Raw genomic sequence first — 8,255 nt, forward strand, 5'->3', positions numbered from 1 at the left:
TACTAAAAATACAAAAAACTAGCCGGGCGAGGTGGCGGCGCCTGTAGTCCCAGCTACTGGGGAGGCTGAGGCAGGAGAATGGCGTGAACCTGGGAGGCGGAGCTTGCAGTGAGCTGAGATCTGGCCACTGCACTCCAGCCTGGGTGACAGAGTGAGACTCCGTCTCAAAAAAAAAAAAAAAAAAAAAAAGGAAATGCTGAAGGAGAACCAAGAGTGTATCAGTGTCACATTCTATGGGAAGAAAGCTCTAAGATACAGTAGTCAAAAGTAGCACATTGAAGCAGTGAGGTCTAAGAGGTTAATGACTGAAAGATCACCAGAGCTGGCATCCAGATGGTTGATGCTACTGGGAAATTTTCTGGTAAATGATGGATGCTGAACAAAGTAGCCTGGGCCAGGTGCAGTGGTTCATGCCTGTAATCCTAGCACTTTGGAAGGCCGAGGCAGATGTGAATCGCTTGAGCTCATGAGTTCCAGACCAGCCTGGGCAACATGGCGAAACTCTGTCTCTACAAAAAATACAAAAATTAGTTGGGTGTAGGCCGGGCGCGGTGGCTCACGCCTGTAATCCTAGCACTTTGGGAGGCCGAGGCGGGCGGATCACGAGGTCAGGAGATCGAGACCATCCTGGCTAACACGGTGAAACCCCGTCTCTACTGAAAATACAAAAAATTAGCCGGCCATGGTGGTGAGCGCCTGTAGTCCCAGCTACTCGGGTGGCTGAGGCAGGAGAATGACATGAACCTGGGAGGCGGAGCTTGCAGTGAGCCGAGATTGCGCCACTGCACTCCAGCCTGGGCGACAGAGTGAGATTCCATCTCAAAAAACAAGAAAAAAAAAAATTAGTCAGGTGTGATGGCGCGCACCTGTAGTCCCAACTACTTGGGAGGCTGAGGTGGGAGGATAGGTTGAGCTTAGGGGATGGAGGTTGCAGTGAGGCAAGATGAGAGTGAGAGTGATGTCACTGTGCTCCAGCCTGGGTGATAGAACTAGACCTTGTCTCGAAAAAAAAAAAAAAACAAAACAAAACAAGCCGGGCACAGTGGCTAACGCCTGTAATCCCTGCACTTTGGGAGGCCGAGGCAGGCGGATCATCTGAGGTCAGGAGTTCAAGACCAGCCTGGCCAACATCGTGAAACCCCATTTCTATTAAAAATACAAAAATTAGCCGGGCATGGTGGCGCGTGCCTGTAATTCCAGCTACTCGGAAGGCGGAAACAGGAGAATTGCTTGAACCCGGGAGGTGGAGGTTGCAGTGAGCTGAGATTGTGCCACTGCACTCCAGCCTGAGTGACAGAGCAAGACTCCATCCCAAAAAACAAAAACAAAAAAACAAAAGCAAACCCACAAAGTAGCCTGAGGATTGAATAAAGGAAGAGAAAAATGAGTATAAACTACTTTCCCTAACTTTGGAAATGGAAAAAATTAATCAGTAGCTTGAAGAGGAAGCTGAGGTTTTCAAAATGGGGAAGGGGAATGCTTGAACATGCTTTTTTTTTTTTTTTTTGAGACGGAATCTCGCTCTGTCGCCCAGGCTGGAGTGCAGTGGCCGGATCTCAGCTCACTGCAAGCTCCGCCTCCCGGGTTCACGCCATTCTCCTGCCTCGGCCTCTGGAGTAGCTGGGACTACAGGCGCCCGCCACCTCGCCCAGCTAGCTTTTTTGTATTTTTTAGTAGAGACCGGGTTTCACTGTGTTAGCCAGGATGGTCTCGATCTCCTGACCTCGTGATCCGCCCGTCTCGGCCTCCCAAAGTGCTGGGATTACAGGCTTGAGCCACCGCCCCCGGCCTTTTTTTTTTTTTTTTTGAGACAGCTCTGTTGCCCAGACAATGTGTAATGGCGCGATCTCGGCTCACTGCAACCTCCATCTCCCGGTTCAAGCAATTCTCCTCCCTCAGCCTCCAAGTAGCTGTGATTACAGGTGCCAGCTCCCACGCCTGGCTACGTTTTTGTATTTTTAATAGAGACAGTGTTTCGCCATGTTGGCCAGCCTAGTCTCAAACTCCTGACATCAGGTAATCCACCCAGCTCAGCCTCCCAAAGTGCTGGGATTACAGGGGTGAGCCACCGTGCCTGGCCAGAACATGCTTATAGGCTGACAAAAGGTAACAATGGTTGTAGCTGGGAAAATTTGAGCAACAAAATAGTACTGGATTATAATCCATGTATAAAAGAAATACACATTAACACATACTAATATAAATTGACTAAATGAGGGAGAAGAGACCAACCTCCCTTTCTTACAGAATTCCACCATAAGCTTGGGAAGCTGGGAGGAAAAAAAAAATCCAGATAATAGATGTAGATATCACCCTCTAGGAGGTAAGGTCATGTGTTAACAATGGGGAAAACACCAGACAAACCCAGATTGGGGGATATTCTACAGGATATCTGGCCAATACTCCCAAAGACTGTCAAGGTCATGAAAAAAAGGGAAAGACTAAGAAACTCTGAGCCGACTGGGGAGACATGACGAGTAAATGCTATGTGGTACCCTGGGATAGATCCTGGAACAGAAAGAACACATCAATGGAAAAACTAATGAAACCCATAGTCTGGAGTTTAGCTAATGTAATGTACCAATGTCAGTTTCTCTTTTTTTTTGAGACAGAGTCTCGCTCTGTCGCCCAGGCTGGAGTGCAGTGGCGTGAACTCAGCTCACTGCAAGCTCCGCCTCCTGGGTTCACGCCATTCTCCTGCCTCTGCCTCCCAAGTAGCTGCAACTACAGGTGCCCGCCACCACGCCCGGCTTTTTGTGTTTTTAGTAGAGACGGGGTTTCACCATGTTAGCCAGGATGGTCTCCATCTCTTGACCTCCTGATCTGCCCACCTCTGCCTCCCAAAGTGCTGGGATTACAGGCATGAGCCACAGCGCCAGCCCCAATGTCAGTTTCTTAATTTTGACAATGTACCATGGTAATGTTAACAATGAGGGAAATGGGGTAAGGATCATACGGAAACTGTGTTCTAGCTTTGCAACTTTTCTGTAAATCTAAAATTATTCCAAAATAAAAAAGCATATGGGGAAAAAAAACAAAGTTAGTGCTGCCTGTTTGTCTTGGTCCTCCACATTTCCATGCAGTTGTGGCACACTGATCTGATCATGAAAACATTTACCCAGGAGTTAAGTGTAGGGCAACTGCACTGATTAACATGTATGGAGCACAACACAGTATAGCTGTAAACCTTCGTTAGGTTCAGAGTATGAAGTTATAAACGTACACTCTTCCCATTCCCAACCCTCCTCAATACACCAGAGACATGGCTTTTATTAAAAAACTTTTAATTGGTTTACAAAGGAGGCTACAGACTACATTGAAACTAACCTTTGTACAAAAGGCCAAAAAAAAAAAAAAAAAAAAAAAAAAAGTCCCAAAACACCAAGAGACAAAAGGTAGGAGGAAAAACAAGAAAGGAAGATACAAAAGGAGCAGGAAGAAACTTACTTAGGGACAAGATTAGCATCATACATACCTAAGAGTAGGGAGTGAGGGGGAATAGCAAGATGAGAGAGCATTTAAAAGCATTTACCCACACAGCCCTGGTGATAATTGGATTGGAATCAACAACACAGCATGAGATTATTAAGAGGTTTTAAAAGGCAACAGTGGTGTGGACTGGTTATTGCCAGTGTTGAGAGAGAAATAAACTTGGGTTTTTAGGCACCAGAGATTGGAGCACCACCCCTCCCTTCCAGAGGATGACAGACTTAGGAAGAGGAAGCAGGCCCTGGGGCAGCTGCCACTGGTGTGTGTAGATGTCTCAGCGTATCTTCCCCAAAGTCTTTGTGCCCTAGACTCTAGGTAAGGGCTATGGGATTTCACTGGGAGTAAGGGATGATCAGAAATATGAAGACCTGCCCTTGTCCACAATGGTCAAGAGCAGTTACCAGGAAACTGGAGCACTGAGTAGACAGAGCCCATATCCCTGGGGAAAAGGCACAGTGTAATTCCTGAAGGCAAGATATGGGAAAGCACACATCCAGTAGAGGTATCAACAAAATCCTCACTACTTGCAGCCCTAGTCTAATCCCATTTGTTAGGTGTTTTTTTTTTTTTCCCTGATACTTAGCTAGGACTTAAGGCAGTTGAGGGGCAGATCATCATACCTCTACTCTCTTAGCAGAGACAAGGAAGACTGGGGCTGTTTGATAATGAGGAAGGGGAAAATGGGACAAAATACTCTTCTTTTCAAATGAACACTGTGGAGAAAATCTTTCTGGGTTTGGGGAAGTCAGAGTGAAGACTCAGGGGAGTAATAAAGCCAGGGATCCCCCTTCTTTTCCTTTCCCTGCCTTGGATCTAAGGCAAGTGAGCCAAATTTGGAAGAGGGAGTAGGAATTTAAGCTTAAGACTGCTTAATGTCTTCCTGGGGGCTGGTGTTTTGGGAAGGCAGACAAAGAAACAGGTCAACCTCAAAGCTGGTCTGCTCATCCTCCTAGAAGAGGTCTGGTATCTATGGAGTAGAGCCAAGAGAGGCACCACAGAGAGCACAGTCTCCCAAACAGAAGTAATAACCGGCTCATATTTTATCAGCAGTTTTCAAAAGCAATGTTTTCCGGGGTTGGAGAAGTGCCATATCTTCCTCCCTTTCCCCAAAGCTACTGCTGTGACCTTTCATCCTTGTACGTAAGTTACTGGCTCTCTTCTAAGGGAGATAAATTCCAAGATTTCACATTTTCCCTCTCAACCCCAAGAGGCTACCCAGGTTCAGTGAGGGGGAAGGAGAGCTATGCAAAGGCCCCCTCACTTGAGGCAGCTAGACTGTCCCTATTTCCTTGGTACCTGATCTCCAAAACTCTTGATCTGATCCCAAGGTCCAAAAGGCATCAGGGTACTTACAACTGAAAACTTCAAGCAAGTAGCACCAGGGCTCCCCCTAAGCATAATAGGGGCCTGATTAGCACCCCCAGAAGAACCCCTCAAAAAGTATATAAATTTTATTGCGTCCTAGCAAAGATCTGCAGCTTCCAGTATTCACAAAACGTGAAGATATTAACAATACAAAATATACTTTGAAAGTCAAACACCTGCAGTTCATAGTGCTTTTTTAGATTTGTTAAAAAAAAAAATACAATGCTTAGTTTCCTATATAGGATACACAAAAGCAAAAAATATATATGTATATAGTAGAAATAAATCAGCCATAGTAATTTACAGCTTTTGTCTCCAAACCTCCCCTAATCATAATCTATCCCACACTTCAATATATACTTTCTGGGATCAAAGGTTCAATTTATTCTGAACCAGGCTGAGAAATATCCATTAAATTGCACTCTGTATAGCACCCACAGAGTGCCAGTTGGGAAGTTCCTGAAGGAAGATGGTGTGGGTTGTTACTGTTCTGGGTAAAAAGTGAGACAGTCAAATGATATGCAAATGAATATAAATGGGCAACCTGAAAACCTGAAAGGATGAGGGATTAAGTGTTGTACTATCTCACCACTCTTCTGGGCATCCCCTGCCCTGCAAGATTGGTCATCTAAAAAATTAATTTAAAAAACTCATTCAAAAAAATGAAAAAAACTGATGAAAAAATTTCAGAATCAATATGCATGTCAGTTACATTAATTTCTGTTAGCCAAAAGTTCAGGGAAACGGGGTTTTTCTGTAATGAGCTCCTGACTCAAGGAATGTAGGCTCCTAACTTCCTGTGGAAAAGACTGAGTGGCTCACTACTGCTGGGAGACAAAAGAAGCTGCTTCTGTTTTGAGGCCAAACAAGATACTGGATCTGGAGCTTCCTTGGTGAGAAGAGAACAGGGCAAGTGGAAATAATTAGATATAAATTCACTCATGGTAATGCTAATGAAGAGGGTTGAGGGTAAACCAGCAGCTTTCCATTCAAGAGAGAAATACCATCAAATTACCTTCTAAAAGCTTATATCCTCACTATCATTACACTAGTTTATATCTAGTAATTTCATACTGGAGAAGATTCCATTCCTTGAAATGCACTGGCAAAATACTGTACACTTCAGTGAGTTATCCTGCCCCTTTCCTCCAAAAGATGCCAAAGTACATGATTACAGACATAAAATAACAGGTTCTGAGTTCTGCCTTTCAGTGAGAATAAAGGGTATGATAGTGGCTGTGCATGGATGACTTGTATCTCAGCGTTAATAGAATTTGATCTGGGGAAAGTTCCTTGTCATAGTTCCTGAGTTGAAAACAGAATTACATCTGTGGAGAAAGGACCAAATCGAATGAACTATTGTTTAGAGTATTAAGTTATTATATTTCAGGTTAAACAACACACTTACCCAAAACTTAATTTGGATGGATTTTATATAAAATATATAATAGAATCATACCATCATCTATTTGTAGCCAAAGTAAAAAGATTTATGAAAAGAATAAGGACTCTGCTATAGATCTGCATGTTGGTTTCACTTTCAAACACAAAAATAGTTTCTTTTTAAAAAAGTACAGTAGAATATCCTCCATTCATAATTGTAATTAATTTAGCATAAGCAAAGAAATGACCTTAGGAACATACCCAGGTTTTAAGATAGATTTCTAGGTAATGGGCCTGAAAGATATTTTGATCTGAATTTATTTTCCAACAATTTCAAATATAATTTGTCATTTGTGTGTAGACATATACAGGCATGAACACACATTCACCCACACATACAAAAACACTTGCTTTCTATCAGATCAGGGTAATTTTTTTATTGCAGGTCTCTTTTAATATTGGCTAGCAGAAAACCTATCCCCAACCTAACAGATTACACACACGCACACACACACACACAGCCATTTTTCCACACTTCCTCACAGTGAAAAGCTCTCTAACAAGATACCAGAAGGTCGAGAGAGGCAATGCTTTTATGGCTGGGCCTTGAGGACAATTCTGGTTGCATTTACATCTCAGTGCCAAATGCACTAGGTTCCCTGCCGTTGTAATTTTTGGATCAGTCTCTTCTGAAATCAGGTCACAGAGAAAACAGGATTTCTCCCAATCTCTCCTATAAACCACCGTGGTAAGACAAGATTTCTTTTTGTTCTGGGCTAGCATTCCCATGATCATGTGCTTCCTTTTCCCTTAGGAACCACCCAAGAACATTCAAGGAAAAGTTAAGGGAAAAGATCCTAAGAACCACTGTCTTGCCACTAGCACGTTCTGGAGGAGTTCTGCAGAATGGAAACCTGAAAACAGATTCATTGGCTGATGCTCCTTATTGACAATGGAAAAGAACCTAGTGGGGATGTTCAAAAGAAGTATATTTACTTTCAGAATGTAAACTCAGAAGCCCACACATCAAAACTTAGAGCTACCCTGGAAGACAGTGGTACCAAAGTCCAAATATTCTTAACTCCTGAACCTGACTACAAGTCATCTCCTCTCTGAGCACATGATTTTCCTAGTGAAAGCCCCCTACCTATTATTTGAAAATTTGACAGTTTATACAAACTGAGTCAAGATTATTATCTTCAAAGGGACTCTTGTACAATTCCACCCAAAGACTTCTAATTTTCGATGCTTAGAGCAGCTAATGAAAGGAGATGACTTTGACTCTCCAGCGCCAAGAAGGTGCCTGCGTCAGCAGTATTTTCAACACTCCCTCCACAGCTACTTCAAGCATCAGCCTGGGCTTCAAGGATTTTTCCATTCTGCTGCTGGAACTAAGGTCTTGAAAAAATTGACAGAAGTGCCTCATCCAGGCAGTAACAAAAACAAAACATGAAGTGATCAGATGAGAGAAGGTGAGACGGCAACAGTTGAGTTAGGAAAGGAGTGCAAGAAGCTGATCCCAAATAAAAAGACAAAATTAAGAAAGGAAAAACATTATGTATGTATATATGAACTAAAAGCAGAGCGTATGAATGCTTAATCTGGTGGGAAGCCAAGACAACATCTATAGAAAAGCTTGATGTGTCACAACAAGGCTCAGCCATAGGGAAATAAGGCAATATAAAAAAAATGACCAAGGTATTTTGGTCACAGAATGGTCTTCTTCCTCCTCCCAGCCAACCCCTGTGAATGCATCTCTATATATCTTTATATATATATATATACACACACATATATATACACACACCTGTGTGTGTGTGTGTGTGTGTTTTCTTACAGATAAGACTGATTGGGAAAATAAACATGATTCTGTAGACAAAACTGGACTTTCAAATACCCAACTCCTTGAATGTTACTTACCCACTGTATTATTCAGGGTTCTTCGGAAAGACAAAACTAATAGATATACAGATGATTGATAGATAGATAGATAGATAGATAGATAGATAGATAGATAG

This window comes from Rhinopithecus bieti, unplaced genomic scaffold, assembly GCF_001698545.2.
Source record: "Rhinopithecus bieti isolate Rb0 unplaced genomic scaffold, ASM169854v2 scaffold_56806, whole genome shotgun sequence".
Lineage (NCBI taxonomy): Eukaryota > Metazoa > Chordata > Mammalia > Primates > Cercopithecidae > Rhinopithecus > Rhinopithecus bieti.